We start from the raw sequence: 17,565 nt of genomic DNA, 5'->3' as shown, positions 1-17,565 counted from the left end.
TTTTGCCAATGAAGAAATCAAGGTCTTGAGACTTTCTGTGATTACCCAGGGCCACAGTTAGTAAGTGGCAGGAAAAACCGAAACAAATATCTCGAGTTTTTAGTTTATAATTCAGTGTTATGGTGTCATTCCAGTATATACAGGTGAATAAATATAGGTTTCTAAGGGATGCTGCAAAACTTCTATTTGGAAGCACATTATACAGTCAATGCATTTTTTAAGGAAATTGGTAATATTCAGAGAAAATTTCTAACTTCTGATATCATAGGAAAAAGATAAGATGCCCCTGAATATACTCATTGGTCAGCAACAAAATATTGGACTGTCTAGAACCTGGGATTTATTTATTGTGCCACTTCAATGAAGTTTCCGTAGAAGACTCTTTACTTCTAATAAAGTAATGCAACTCTTTCATACCATAGTTTGAACTAAACATCCCAAGTTATTACCATCAAACAACCAAAAAAATTTAGCTTCCAAAATCAACTCAAATATCAGTTTTTAGCTTGCACTGTTTTTGTAAATGCTATAAACATCCATATGAAAAAAAAGGTAAGTAAATTAATGTGAATCTCAAATCTTGAAGATACTGATTTTATTAGCCAAAGTGAAATTTGTACGATCTACTGCCCTGAGTCCTAGAAATGAAATAAATTATTTCTATCCAATGTCAGAGTAAAAAGCAAGAGTTTATGGGAGGAGAAATATCAAAAATGTAAGCTCTTCTATGTCTTAGTGAAGTCTATGATGTGAATAAAAGGAATACCAAAAGTGAAGAAAAATATAAAAACTACCCAAATAAGTCATGGATTCTCAAAAAGCTATGTCCAACACTTCATATTTATTAAATTTCCCCTTCCATTTAATACCCATATCAAGTCACATAGTTACTCCTGCCTATTTATTTATCAGTTTCTACCCTTAGACTATGAATTTATAGAAAAGTACCATGGTGGCCTCTCCAGAAATGCTTATAGAATGAATGAATTCCCATTCCCCATCCCGCTGTAGTATCAAAGACATCCCTAACTAGCCCGGCCCAAATTAATGAACTGTCTGTTCGACAACTAAAGTAGTTATGTTGGAAACACTCATTTGATATTCATTATGTAGTGCTTTATATTTTTATGTTATGTGTGTACACTTTATTTCCTCATTGGACTGTAAACACTTTGAGGTCTAAGGTTAAAATCTACAGCCTCTTCTCCTACAAAATGACAGTAATCATATCTATTCTTCAAGGCTGTCATGAAATAATGTATGTGAAAATACATAGCACAGTAAACAACATGGAGAAAACATTTGTTAGCTTTCATTTCCTCTCCATTTTTACTATTTTCTCTTCCTTGTGGTTGTTATTACAGTGTCTTACACAATGTAGGTGTTTAATAAATGCCTGCTGATACATTGTGAGTATTGAAAGGTCATTAAAATTTTAATGTAGCCCAAAGATTAAAGGACAAGGTCTAGGAATCAGCAACTAACTTGAGCAAATAGTTCTATTCCTGACATTGGCTCCAGCAAATGCTCTGAATATTGTGCTATTATTATTGCTTGAGAGGTTTTAAAACAAATTGTAAATAAATAATGATAATATGGTGCCTTAAAGGTCATCAGAAATATAGACAGCACTTTCAAAAACAGATGTTAAGGATAGGGTGGGGGGGCTTAAATTTTGTCCACATAGAAATGGAAATGCTGCATCTACTCGAGGTTAAGATGATTGTGGTCATTAAGTAGAGTTTAGATTTTATTTGAAAAGCAAGGATGGTAAGAGATACTTTCAATGCCATCCACTGATCAATAAGCTGCAAAGTGCTGACATTATATACCATAGCATATAACCTAGATGGCTCTCTTCACTCTCTCTCCACATTGTCTATCTAATTGGATAAAGCCTTCCTGCTCCATGGTTTTCAAGGCGGGGGGGTGGGGGGGGGAGGCGGGGTGCGTCTACCAATGGAGAAAATAGTGGGCCTGGATAGAAAATTAGGATTCCATAACAATAACTAAGGAATCACGATCAAATTTACTTTCTCAAAATACTGCAACTTTGTATTCACCTAAACCTACTATAAATAATATTATAAAGCAACTCCCATAACCATACAAATGACAATCTCGGAAAAGTCATGCTATTCGTTTCTATAAGAACCCTTCTTTGGGAAAGTGATTGTTGAGGCTTAAGATAAGAAAGGTCACTATTCTAGAGGACGCCAAGAGAAGAGAAATAATGAAGAGGAGAAGTAGTATCACGGAGAAGAAAGTTAAAACGAAAGCGAACACACAGAATCTGTGAGATGTATTTAAATCTCAGAACCAAACTAGCTCTCCAGAGGGGGCTGCTTTTTATCTTCTGAGCTGACACAAGCCTTTTGAAACCTCTGTGGCTTTGACCTTTCATTATTGCCAAACACAGCCACCTGCCTTCACCCCTCACCCAAGCCTCTCAGCGAGGTGCGGGAAACGATGCCCTCGGCCCCCTGCAATAGTATGAGGCTTTTACTGCTCTCACTTCAAAACTGGCCAGATTGTGAGATGTGTGTCTTGCAAGAAAAGGCTTTTCTCTCAGTGCTAGCCTTTTTGGTAAGAGATGTAATACATCAAAGCGGAGAAGAGATGCAATCATGCAGGGAATGATTTCAAAAACTTTAATGAACCGTTTAAAATAAACTCATTTGAAGGTAATTTAACAACACCACTTTTACAATTAAAAATACTATTTTAGCATGCAAATGCAGAACATTAGTCCCATGTCAGGATGGAAAATGAAGTGAAACTGAGGGGCTTTTGAAACATGAATGCCATCTCTGTAATTTCTCATCACTCCATGGTGCTCTTAGGCAGCCTAATGAAAGAATGAATTGATTTAAACAACGCTTTGTTGGAGCAATGGGGTTTGTGGAATTAAATTAACTCAATGGTTAGTTTAAGAGCCAGGCTTGGAATCGGCATTATATTGTTCCTAAATTTAATTTCTATCCTCTCCTAAGTTTTGCTTGGGCATTTCTCTTTCTATTTATTCCTAAAATAGCAACCAAGGATTTCAGAAATTAGCAGAATATTTTCAGCACTCCTTTTTGATGTATTAACATTTGCTTAAAGATGTATGTATTATGGCAAAATTATACTCTCTGGGAAAACAAATTGGATTCCAACTGTTGCCCCCAGGAATTGCAGTGGCAGCTGAGTCTTCCTTTGAAGGTAATAGGAATAACAAGTTGGCACATGAACTAAGCCAAGAGAACAATTCTCAATCTTTCCTTCCCTGAAACGGTTTACAAATCACAGTCAGATTACACATCCATGGCTGTACCAGGTTACAGATCTCAGCATTGCTCAGACAGGCTGTAGGTTGTAGGACATTCTCTGTGCACCGGCTTCCACAGAGATGGCATTCATGTTTCTCCAGCTCAAGAAAGTATATCAGAATGCTAGCAAATAAAAGTGACATTATTATAAAGATAACCTTATATAGGTTCAAATTTTTTTAAGTAGGTCATAAATTCCGTACCTTAACAGTTATAAAAGAGAAAATAGATTTAAAAATAGTCAGGTAATACTTTATTGACATGCACGCTTTCCTCTGAAAAGTATTGCTCTTTTTATCAATTTAACTGTAGTTTTTTAATACTAGCCTCTGAAGGGAATACTAAAGTCAGATGTTCTTTTAATAAAAACAATATTATTGATAACGATTTTTATCACAAATGACCAGTATTGAGTAGCATGTTCCAGGCACAGAGTTTGCATAATCTCTATTAATTCCCACACAGACTCTCCAAGATAATATTACCATATTCTCTCTACTTTAAAGAGAAAAAAACTAGGGTTCAGACTTACCCAAGATTCCACAGCTGGCAAATGGTAGAACTAGGATTTGACAAAGGTCTATGTCCACTGTGGCTTGATCGTCACATGTCACCAATGTTCATAGCCCAATGAAAGAAAAAAATGGAGACATGACCAAGACCTCATGCATCAAAACAAACACTGTTCTCTCTTGGGAGGCTACACACATATTCTCGCCAGAATGTAACTTGCTCAATGCTTGTCTCTATGGAGAAGACCTTCAAATTCAATTTATGAGTCACTTGAGAAAATGTGTTTCATTTCCTCCCAATCTTTTGATTATTATACAAATGTAAATTAAAAATGATTTCTGCATCTTACTCAGCCACCTAATAATTTTTCAATGAGGACTTAACAACATGTTTTTAGCAAAGACTGTATCTTTAAAACATGCACATGACATTTAAGGAGACGATTTTGAAGGGTACAACAGATGTTCAAAATTGTATACTCTAATATATCTATTTTTTATAATCTTTACTTTTAGTACAGTTTTAAGTTTACAGAAATATTGAGCAGAAGGTACAGAAAATTCCCATATACCATCTTTCCCCAAACAGTTTCTCTTATTTATTAACATCTGCATTAGTGTTATATATTTGAAATAATTGATGAGCCGATATTAATACATTATCATTAACTAAACTACATAGTTTATATTAGGGTTCAATCTTTGTGTTTTAACATTCTACAGGCTTTAACAAATGCATAATGTCATCTATCCATTAGAGTGTGATACAGAATAATTTCCCTGCCTCAATCCCTTGTGTTCCAACTATTCATCCCTCCCTCCCTACTCTCAAGCCCCTGGTAACCAATGATCATTTCCCTGTCTCTACATTTTTGCCTTTTCCAGAATGTCATATAATTGAAATCACAGAGTATGAAACCTTTTTCAGACTGGTTTATTTCACTTAGCAATATTCATTGAAGGTTACCCCATGTCTTTTTAAAGCTTCGGTCTATCTATTTTTAATTTAACAACACGTTGAAAGAGAAAGGACAAAGATGTCTATCCTCCATCCTACATCTACGTTTCAAAAAAAGTGCATAGAGAAAAGGACTGCAAGGGGTTTAGCTAAAATACATTAGGATGGTGGGGCTGTGGCATGTGGTTTCTTTTGCCTATTTCTAATTTTTGTTTTTGAATTTTTATAAAGTGATATTTCTTAAAATATTGTTCATAAAAGCAAAGAAAGAAATCAACCATATCGCTTTATTATTCTTTTCCACTTATTTCGCATTCTAGTTAAATGTTTTTCTTCCCCATGCCTTTCCCCGTGTGTGTGTGTGTGTGTGTGTGTGTGTGTGTGTGTGTGTGTGTTGAGCTAAAAATTAAAACTATGTGCATTCTTTGACTGAGTAAGAAGGAAAGGCAAGGAGAAGAATACAAAAAAAGGGAAAGGAAAGAAACACATTTGGGAAGAGTCAACAATATTTCATATAAACCCATGAGTATCCATAGCTCCCTTGTGGACTTATAAACACTTAGAGCCAAAGAACACAAACTTCAAGGCAATGAATTAAATGTAACTTAGTTCTGCTATGAAATATCTCCTGTTCCAGAAAAATTATACCTCTCAGCCTAAATCAGGTAAAATTCTCACTTATAGCTACGGTACATTGAGTCCTTTCTTCACATCAGACACAATGCTAAGAACTTTACATACAATACTTTATATGATCCTGAGGGTAATCCTATGAGACAGACATTTAACAGATGAGGAAACTTAGACTTAGACTGAACAAGAAAATGGGATGTAAACCCAGGTCTTACTCAAATGCCTGCTCAAATCTACTAAATACCACCATGGTTTATAACATATGAAATCCATACACATTCTTGTCCTCAATCTTATTTTCTCCTTCATAGCCAAGAGTTATCATGGAGAAAAAGTAGGGGGAGAGTATCTGGGCCAAAGGCCAGCAGCTTTTCAACCTTCCCAGATGTTTCCCACGCTAAATGGGAGACTTGAGTAATTAACATATTTTTTAAAAGCCATTAAATAGATATACTTCAGATCCAAGGTTCTCTGCCTTGAGCAGAATGAAGGGTTTTGAGGACAATTAAACCTAGATTCAAATCTCACCTTTAACTTTCCATTTCTTATTTAATTGCTTATATTCAATTGATTCATTTATAAATGGAGGATCAAGTAAAGAGATTACTGAATAAAAATCCACTAAAAAATCCACGGTAAACACATTTAAAAATGTGTTGAAGCTCTTCATTGGGCAGAGATAAAACCGTGAGTCCCAAAACATCTGGCATTGAGTGGCATTCCTGCCTTAGTTCTGGACTCTGCCGCCTGGTAGAGTGACTTTGGGCAAATTTCTTAAACTCTGTGTCTCCACTGACACAGCAAGGAATTGACTAGCCATTTACTTCGACTCATTGTGGTTTTTCTTATGCCATCATCTAGGTCTCCTCAGCCTTTCATTTCTAAATGAGAAAAGCTTTTTCTCAGCAGATTTCCATTGGTCCACTTTTCCTGCGTATCTGTAGGTCAGTGAGACCTAGCAAGCAGAGAAACACTGAATTTTAGTTTTCACATATGGAACCAACACTCAAGTGACCTTCCTTTCCACACAAGTGGAAAACTTCCCTTTGGCCCGAGAAACTCAACTCAGCTCCTATCAAACTAACATTTTAACTGAATCCAGCTTTTTGATACTTAATTTGAAACTGAAGGTGAAAGCAGTCCCAGTGTCTTTGAGAATCGTCTGGTGGTTGCCTTCCTGCTAAAAATGCAATCTGCCTACCCGGATTTCTCTTTAGGTCCTCTGCGTCTGGGTAAATGGACCAAGCTGTGAATTTTAACCAGTGGTTGGATGAGACTGACCCTTTCATGGGTGTCTCTCAGCCCCTTCTTTCAAATGGAGTTCTGAATTCGTCTCCTTAATATTGTATCTGAATCCTTTGATCTAAGACCATTTTTCCTACTGGATGTCAAGAACTGCTATTTAGTGTTATGTATTATCTTTCCTCCCTCGAACCGACATATCAGAGGAAAATTCGTATAACAGACTGAATTTGATTTCTCCCAAATGCCTTAAAAGCGAGCTATTCAACCTTACACTCATTAGGATGGTTACTATCTAAATCCGCCTCCTACTCAAAAAAAACAACATAAGTGTTTCAGTGAGGACGTGGAGAAATTAGAACTCTCGTACACAACTCTCGTGAGTTGGCAGGAATATAAAATGGTGCAGCTACTGTAGAAAAAAAAAACATGAAGTTTCCTCAAAAAATTAGAATTAGCATATAATCCAGCAATTCTACTTCTGGGAATATACCCAAAAGAATTTAAAATAGAGTCTTGAATTGATACTTGTACAGTACATCCCTGTTCATAGCAGCATTGTTCACAATAGCCGAAATACAGAAGCAATCCAAGTGTCCAAAATGTGATATATACACACAATGGAATATTATTCAGTCTTAAAAAGGAAGGAAATTCTGACACCACATCTATGCTACCACCTAGATGAACCCTGAAGACACTGGTGATAAGTTAAATAAGCCAGTCACCAAAAGACAAATACTGTATGATTCCATTTATATGAGGTACCTAGAGCAGTCAAAATCATAGAAACAGGAAGTAGAATGGTGGTTTCCAGGGGCTGGGGGAGGAGGGAATGGGGGCTGTTATATATGGGTACAGAGTTTCAGATCTGCAAGATGAATAAAAGTGTTGGAGACTGTTTACACAACATTGTTAATATACTTAACACTACTGAACTATATACTTAAAAATCATTAAGATGGTAAATTTTGTGTATTTTACCACAATTAAAAATTGTTTAATTGTTTTAAAAAGAAAGCTATTCAACTTGCCAGCTGATCACTTTCCCCTATGCTAATAAGAGATACTGCTGTCCCACCCAAGCATAACTTGGTCTACAGCTCACCCCATGGACATTCCCACCAAGCCAGACAGCTGGAACCACAATGAGTTTGACCTGCAGTTTCTTGCAAAAAAAATAAATTGCTCTTGAAGACGGAATTAAAATTGTGAAAGAGTTCATGCCATGTGTGAGGTAAAGAACGTAAAAGAATGAGAACAGAGTCAGAAACCTAAAAAAAAAAAAAAAAAAAACAATTTTTTTAAAGGAAAGAAAAAGAAAATGAGTTCATGTACACAAAAGGAATTAAGGCAAAACGAAGAAGGGCTTTGCAGACACACAGAGGCTCAAGAGAAAATGAGCTTCCTAATGAAGGAGGAGGCATGCTAAATTAATTATGCCTTTAAAATACGGACCTCATTCCTTAAAGCTACTGAAACCCTGAAAATAAAGAAAAGACACTTGTACAAGTTAGAAGTAATGGAGCCTGTGAGGAATTAGCCATCTATCAAGACCAATAAAGGGGATGTTTAGAGAACTGGAACAAATGCACATCAACAGGTCCCAGTGCCTTACTTATAGGCGATTTATTGAATTAGCACTTAGGATCTCTCTTCTGAAAAAAATATAAACACTTTCTGAAAGATCATGGGGATAGTAATGTAGACTACACAAATCAAAGAAGAAAACCCTGGAAATCACAGACTTCTAAGTATGATGGCTCTAATAATGGAAACAAAATACATACCAAGGCCCTTATTAAAATAAACATTACATTGAGCTGCGGGCTTTTTTTTTTTTCAATCAAATCGATAACAGTGTTCATTATTGGAACTCCCATGAAATATCTTTATTGTTATTCATTTTAATATTTGGGGTTCGATTTTCTCTTCTTCATGTTTTACTTAAAGAAATTTTTTGAAGATTGAATGCTTATAAAGTATGGAAAAGTGCGGAATAAATGCCTGGGGTACAAGAAATATTCATTACAATTGACTGTTATTATCATTCTATCTAGAATTGATAGACTGTCCTCATGTTCTCCTGGAGTCCCCATACTTGCTCTTCAAATTTGTTTCTCTAAGTATAGGCAAAGATTGAGTGGCTTCTGAGGACACAGGTTCACATCTCAGTTTCTCTACTCAGTAATTGTGTCACTTGGGGCAAGTCATATGACTTCTCCAGGTCTGTTTCCTCAACTACAAAATGAGAAAAATGAGACCTATCTTCCAAAGCTATTTTAAGGACTAAATGAGATTATGCATATAAAGGAGTTAGCATAATGGACAATCAATAGCAAACACTCGTGAAAGGGTAGTTATTGCTGTCGTTATAATAACAGTATTATGTCTTGATCTTAAAAAAGTGAAGCTCTTCTTTTGTGAAACCAGACTGGCTTATGTATACTTAAAGGGGTAATTTGAAGAAACAAAGCTATATCTCTCTGGCTTAATATATTTGTTGAAATCTCACCTAAGAATTTATGCCTTCTTTTCTAACGTAGAAGTAGAAATAAAAATTATTTTTAAAAATAAAAAATGTGGAGGTGGTGAGTCATTCAAAACTTAGCATAGAATAGTTTAAATTCAAATGTGTTGCTCCTAAGAGCTATTAAAATCAGTACAGAGTAAAAGAGGATTTTAACAAAGGAGGAAAATGTCGTCATGAATGATGAGGTGGCTGCCTTTGAAAACGGGCCTGGGTATAAGACTCCAGAGGAGGATTCCAGGAAGCACAGAGGAGCACGGGGTCAGAATAGGAGGGAAGAGACACCAGAGGAAAGCAACAGGGGTACCCACTCATTTCTCCATCCAAAAATCCAATTATTCAACCATTTATCATTTAGCATCTACTACGTGCAATGTCTAAGCACCTAAAGACATAAAGAAACACCATTTGTATGTTCAAGGAGTCCACAGTACAGTGGGATAAATAAGTTTGTAATCAGTACAGTGCAGTATATAAGTGCTATAACCTCAATCTCAGAACACATTCATTGTTTTAAAAACACGGAATGACTGAGTGATGTTGACGAGAAAGGCACTGACTGAGTCCTGGAAAAAGTGTCATGTGAGCTATCTCCATCAGTTCTCAATAGATTATAGACTGGAAGGGGCATATTTCAGGCAGAGAGAATGAAGGCGTGTGAAAGCATAACCTACTGGAGACCTGCAGGTAATTCTGTATGATTCTAGCAGAGGCCAATTAAGAGAAAGAGGGACGGGAGAGGGAAGAATGTCATGTAGGTAGGTGCCAAATCAGACTACTGAATAATTTTTAAGAGAAGAAGTGACACAGTCATATTTGCCTTTTAGAAAGAAGATTCTAAATATCTTGGAAGTAACAGACCGGGGGCATTAATATTCAGAAAGGGAGACGAGTGTGGAGGCTGCGAAAGAGCAATAGATACCGACAACTGGAACTAAGGCAGCGATAGAGGAAACTGAAGATGTATTTCAGCAGCTAGAATTGCTAGGATCTGCTGACCCCTTCTTTGCAGGAGAAATGGAGAATGACACTGAAGGGTGTGGTGTGGGTAACTGAATGGGTGACTGTGACATTAAAGTCAGAAAGACGGAAGGAAGAATGTGGTCAGGTGGCAAGTCTCACAAATGTACAAAGAGCCAGCTTTCTATAGGAAAGCCACTGAATTTAGTTCATCTGAAAGAACGCTAGGAATGAAAGGACTATAATAATTGCAAAGGATTATTTTTATTACTCTCATCTGACAGTACTAATAATCTGAAAGTCCACATCTTTCAACATTCCAGCTGCTTCCTATAACTGAAGACTGACGGCGCAGCACGGAAACAGCATCAGCACGCAACCAAGAGCGCCATAAACTTTAATGAGCTCTGAAAAATAGCTAAATAAGTGTTAATTCCTCTGAACAGCTGGAATGTTTCTTCCTAGGGTTGCTAAGCATTAATAATACATTTCTGCAGGTAAACCTAGGGAAGTTGAGCTGGGAGAGGGCCCTTCTCAGAGTACCCTGCTGAATACTTTGCCCTCTAAAGCTGGCCGGGATCTAAAGTCAGAACGAATTAATGTCATACCCCAGAACAAGAAACCCAGAAACCCTGTATGCTGGGCAACGAGCAACCAAGAATGCCATGAAAAGATCCCTAAAATCTTTGGGTATCTACAGGAAGAGACCAGAATACCTACATATCACAAGGTAGAGCTAAACTGGAGTTTCAACACTGTGGTTTGACAGGCCACCCAAGCAGAGCCTGTGTGATCATCTAGCAAAAGAACAGAGTAAGAAGCTGCCATTTATTGAAGGCTTACTATGTACATAGACCTAAATGCTTAATATCTGATATCTCAATCCTCATAACCATCGCCCTATGAAGTGAACACTATTATTTTCATTCCCATTTTAGAGATAAGAAAACAGGCTAAAATAAGAGCTGATTTCCCCAAAGCTTCACCACAAGTGGCACAGCCAAGATTCAAACAGGGATCTCTTTGCTGCCAAAACCAATTCTCTTAACCACTATGATATAACGTCCTTATACCTGTACCATTTCAATTTTTAAGACTCTGTCAGAAAAACCCTAAAACCCTTTGCTCAGAAACTATAATAAATCTGGTTTAACTTCCTTTTGGGTCCAATGACTTGACCATTCATTAAACCTACCCAGAGACAACCTGCCCATAAACATGTAATTCCAGGTTAAGGCTTTGGTATATGAACTACAAAGAAAGATAAATATTATTACCTGGAGTCCTACAACTCCCTAATATTATATATTGCTGTAATATTTCCTCTGGGCTTCTTACAAAAATGATGTGTTTTTTTAGCATTCCTCCACTTTTCGCCACTTCAATCTGTTCTGAATAGAATATTCTCAGTCGGTCAAAAGTGTCATTTCCTTCTACAGTCAAGATTTTGCACAATGATGCTGAATAATATAAATGATGTTTTATGCGATGACTGTTTTACACTTTCTACAGCCCCTTGTGGGATGAGATGCTTGGGCTCTCCATGTAAATCTCACCAGTTCCACGATCTGCTACAGCTATCGAGTTCCCTGGAAAATTTAAATCTCTGCTTAAAACATTAACATCTTCTTCATTTAATTTTTTATTGCTAAAGGTTTATGGCTGACTTTATGGCCTTGGGATGATTAATTTTTAATGCTTTTCTTTCTTCTTTGATCAACTTCCTCCATTTTCAATTTGAATGCGATTATACCTTTCGAAAAAGCACTTGTCACTTGCTGGTTTGCATACTGCAAGCAACCAGAGGTGGCTGGTGCAGAGTTAAAGGCAGGCATTCCTGCAGAGACTCCCTGAAAGATAGACAGTAACTCCATGCCTTTCATGTGACTCCTGGTGATAGCAAACTCTCTAGCATTGGTACATCTTTCTAGGTCTGGGCAAGCAATAAATTCCCTGAGAGGGTTATTATACTAAATCCCGTCATTGTCATGCACGAGGTATGGATTGGGTCACATCTTTCAAACTACTGAACCATGATTAGAGAAAACAAATAGGAGAAACATTCCTTAAAAACAATTCATACCTTCTCCCACCCATCCACCAAAAAATAAACAAAGCCAAAAAAAATCGAGGATTCGTTTTGCAAGTAAAAAAGTCCCAGCTTTACATTCACACAGTACATAGCCATTTAAATGTAGACATGGAAAAAAGTCACTATTCAGTGAAAAAGAGCAGGTTACAAAATAGATTACAGGATTTTTTTTTTAAAGGTTTATTTATGCATAAACAGATTGGGAAAATTAACAATGGTTTTCTCTAGGAATGATAGAAATAAGTGTTTATTTTTATTCTTTGTTTCTCTGTGCTTTCTAAGTTTTCCATTGGACTATACATTGCTTTTGTAATTTAAAAAAAAAAAAACTAAGAGTTATAACTTGAAATAGAATTTCTTTTTAAAGTAATAATTGAAATTAACTAAAAAACTGGAGACCAAATTCTTGGCAGCGTAAACGAGAAATGAGAGATGTCAAAATAAGTTCATAATATTTATCAATATATTGAAGGAAAAAAGAGAAATATTATATTCCTAATTCTCAAGGTTGTAAAAGTTTTATCCACATATTACAAGAATGAAAACTGGGGCTCAGAAAGGTTACATAAGTAGCCCAAGTCTGCATAAATTGGCACAAGGTAAATAAATTACTGATCCCTATGACTTCAAAATGTATGTTACTATCACTGTGTCATACTGTCTTAATTGAGGCACATTTCTACACACAATTGAGCTACCACATAAATTAATTTTTGTTACAGAGGAAAGGTATTCACTCCTAGCCTCAATGCTAAATCATAAGCATATTTCTAAACTCTTTTTCAGTTTTGCTTTTAAAAAATATATGTGCATGTAAAAAATAATATATTCTTTCCATTACAACTTATGAGCATGTTAAAATTTATGATGCATTTTTCACATCCATTAGTCTCCCTAACTATTTGATTTATTCACTATGTAACTATATCGTCATTAAATTATATTTAAAATATTTAACCTGTGTATAAGAATATACAACTCAAAAATTAAAACCTCTGTTCCTATTTTGCCTCTAAATAAACCAAGCTACATATATTTATAGAACTGGTTACTAAGAGGCATAAGTTATAACAAAAGGTGTTTACCTGATAAATGATCTCTCCCAATATTATAAATTGGTGTTATCCTTGTTGGGTGAGTCTGTCACTGTGTGACATTTAGCCCCTGCCTGAGTCACAATTTGACAGAAACCACAATCGAACTCTTCTAAATTTATGATCATTAATTAGGTCACTTGTAGTCTTAAGTAGTAGTCTTAGCTTCTCTTACCATCAGCAATGTGTTGTTAATGGTGCTGAATTCCCTCTCAGCTTCTGCTGAAGTAACAGCAACTACATTATACGTTTTTGCTATTTCTTATAATGTGTAAATATTTTCTGTATTCAATGACTAGAGAATCAACTAAGTCACAGAAATCATTTGGTGGCTTGTCATAGTTAATTAAGTCAAATCTAAGCCTTCCAGCTTCTATACTTAAATCTTGCCTATGCTTTACTTTTTTTAAATAACCTCAATTTCCTCATCTGTAAAGTGAGAATTATGATTGTTACTACAGTACTCAAATAAGTCACTATCCATGATGCTGGCACAGAAGCCTCATGTAAACATTACTTCTCACTTTTATTAAAATGAATAAAACTGGTGTCCATCATGGGTGGCTATTCCATGGATTTTCAAAGATCAAACTCATTAAATGAAAATATGAATCATCCCTCATGGCCTCATCCAACCCACAGCCTACCTCTTCTCTGAGGGATGCCTACTGTGCGAGAAGCCTGCAGTATCTGGCCATTGTTAAAATGTTCTCTATTTCTCTCCCTTCCCCAACCTACATCCTTCTTCCTGTCTCTCTAAGGCTCTCAGAGCCAAAATCCTATTGATATTGCAGGTCCTATAAATAAAAATCACAAGGATGACCCCAGGGTAAGGCATCTGCTTCCATGGGCCACAGCTTCGCCTGGGATTGGCACAAGAGGGCTTTTGCTTATCAGGGTGTAAGCACTCCTGCCACAGATTCCAACTTCCCAACCAAGGTCTAAGCTTGCTTTGGCACAGAGGAAATTCAGGAATGGAAGTCAGGAGACAGAAGCCAGGCAGGCTGACTGGCAGGCAAAATAAAACACTCCCCAGTGGTACCCACCCCAGAGCTGAGGCTAACAGTGGGTAGTGGGTGAAAAGAACAAATAGATTCTGTGGTCCTAGGAGGCATTTATAGGAGAGCTCCAGAGCCAGGACTTCTGAGATATGCAGACAGGCTCGAGTACTAATCGATCGCATAGATCACTGGAGCAGGGTTCAGTGATGTCCTTCTGTGCCAGGCACTAACTCTTTAGATGACAGAATGCAAGAATAGCCAAGAATCACAGGGATGAACAGAAAGATCAGCCTGGGTGGCAGGAGAAACAGTTGAGAGAAACAGCAGTTACTTATCAACTAATATGAAAATGCTTCACACTCTTTCTACTGCATGACCACATCGGTGTATACTAGACAAAAGCTAAGGCTGCTCCTTGAAACTCAACACCCCCAATTGCACAGCCGTCCCGTTGCATCCTTGTGATCACAACCTCAGAGCAATTGTCTACCATGCAGATGTCCATGCGTGTGACCATGAGAAATTTAATGGTAACACAAAAAACAAGGTGCAGATTTTCCACAACAAAGAAGAAACTAAACTAAATCCAATCTGAGTCTAACAGTCATATTGAAAATGACTTTTAATGATTCCCACATTGTTAAGCTGACTTTCTTCACTGTTTGTTTGGGGGGAGGAAGGATGCAAAGAAGAGAACTAAGAATGGAGTGATTTCCACGTCTCTCTTGACTCTGCCCTAATGAGGGCACATCTGCCAGTGTCTCCAGTGTCTTCCATCACCCCGTTCGGTTCCCCAGTCCATCAAAAGAGTGCTCAGTGGCACTCGGGCATTCTTCCATTCATCACTATAAACTGGATACGATGCCTGGCATGGTAGTAGGCAAAGGTATGATTTTCTTTCATAATGAAAGAAAAATTATAGAAATGTAAAATATAAATTTATGCAATATGTCTTGGGAAGGTAGACTGTTTCATCGAGAACATCTTTTCACTGGGACTTTATTTTAATAGAAAGACCCATTAGACTAGGGCTTGAGAGCTCAGGCTTTGAACACAAACAATCCTGGCATGGGAACAATCAGGACAGTGTATCAGGGTAATAGAGACAGAGTGCCAGATATCAGTAAAGAACAAGGCTTTGGAGAGAGAGACCCATCATTTATAATAAGTTAGCACCTTAGGCTCCTTGTACCTATCATGAGAAGAGCATTCTCGAACTTATTCGAAGAAGGAAACTAGGCTTCAGTTGGTCAAGAGAGGATGTGTACATTTGCAGGAAGCCTTTTAATGGCTCCGTGGCTCTATTCTTGCTCCTTTACAATCTAGTAGAAGCTGCAGTCTTTCCAAAGGACACATCTCTGCTGAGATCCCTTCTCCACTAGCTCAGAGCCCACTGAAAGCCCAGACATGGCTTACAAGGCTCTCTTCTCATCCTAAGCCACGTGCACTAAAAACCTGCCATTTGCGTCCAGGTTTATCGCCCTCCCCACCTACATTCCAGCTCCTGCGTTTCCTCAGAACACTATGACTATTCATGTCTAGCACAAGCTATTCTCACTGCCTGCAATGCTCATCTCCCTCTCCCTCACTTTTTTCCAAATGTTGAAAGCCAGTGAACTCAAGACCTGAGTTAAATGTGACCAGCTTGGCTGGGGAACCTCTCCAGGTCCCTCAGGCAGAACTGAAACTCCTTGTTCTGTACCCACAGCACACGGGGTGCTTAGCTCCATTAGAACTCTTATGGCTTTGTCTCCCCCTTGAGGGCAGAAACAGCATGTTTTCATTTCTTCATGCCCAGTCTCTTAACTCAGGGGTCCACAAAATTTTTCTGTAAAGATCCGGATGGAAAAGATTTTAGGCTTTGCAGATCATGTGGGCTCTGTCTCAACTACTCAACTCTGTCACTGTAGGGTGAAAGCAGCCATAAATAATAGTAGATGGATGGACATGACTATGTTCCAATATTACTTTATTTAGTTTGCCAACCCCTGAGCCCTAACATAATGTCCAACATACAACAGATATAGGTTGGTGCCTAGTGAAGCGGGATTCCTCTGTCCTTTATTTTGAAGAGATTTACTCTTTCTCCACACTAACTGAAATATAAAGCTTGATGTTTACTAGAAGGGGTGCAAATAATACAAAAAGGCCTTCTGGAAAGTAAAGTATCAAGACCTTTTAACCTTCTTTAGGATTCAAAGGTACTAAAGCATCAAAACATTTGGGGGAAGATATAGGGTGTCCCTGATTGAAGCCTATTAACGGGGAAGCTCTAAGAAGCCCACTAAGATTAAAAATCACCATGAGTGTGAGGAAAGGCATTATTTCTGGATTCGTCAAAAGGCTAATCCCAAACCAGGTAGTCTAGCAACATCCATATTTATAACCCTTTGGCAATGTGTTGTAACCCTTCAGCAATGTGTTGAGCTAACTGAAAAATCTGGCTAGAGAAGCTGCTGTCCTACTGAATCGATCTTGCCATGGGCACCTATGCCGAGGCATTACTCAGGACAGATTTTTCTTCTAATCCCTTCTATACTGTGTTACAAGTCAGCTTCTTCTCAACTCCTGTGGACTCGACCTTGCAGGAGCCAGCCTTTTTGTGAAGTGCCAGATATCAGTAAAGAACAAGGCTTTGGAGAGAGAGACCCATCATTTATAATAAGTTAGCACCTTAGGCTCCTTGTACCTATCATGAGAAGAGCATTCTTGGAGTAAAAGACTGCATTTTCTGCTTCTCTCAGCAAGTAGGATGCTGAACATTATACATTGATGCATCACTGTTAAATTACATTTATTTGTCCTGACTAATAATGCAGGCTCCCTCTAATTACAAATTCATCAGTAAATATTTTGTATGAAAGGATGAATGAAAGAGTGATGGAACACATGCGCTGTACAGAAAATCTTACCCTGCCCTGACTTTCAGAACATGCCATGTATGATTTTGTGCATCATCATATGAAGTGCACAGCAATCTGGTTACACAAGAGTTGACACAAGCTTTTAAAAATTTCTTTTTCGTCCTTGATGAGCACAAGTTCACAGAGCACAGGTCCCTGCAATTCAAGTATCACCACGGAAATACTTTTGACATAGCATTTAGTATCTTCCTCCGAAGCTGTCAGGACCCTAGTGGTGACAGCGTTATATTTCATTACACTGCGTCTGTCAGGTATAACCCAACTGTTTTGCTCAGTGGCCACTAAATCTGTCAGTCAGTCTTCACAGG

Source organism: Pteropus vampyrus, unplaced genomic scaffold, assembly GCF_000151845.1.
Source record: "Pteropus vampyrus isolate Shadow unplaced genomic scaffold, Pvam_2.0 Scaffold31, whole genome shotgun sequence".
NCBI lineage: Eukaryota > Metazoa > Chordata > Mammalia > Chiroptera > Pteropodidae > Pteropus > Pteropus vampyrus.
The sequence above is the reverse complement of the archived record's forward strand: the minus strand, read 5'-3'. Positions refer to the sequence as shown.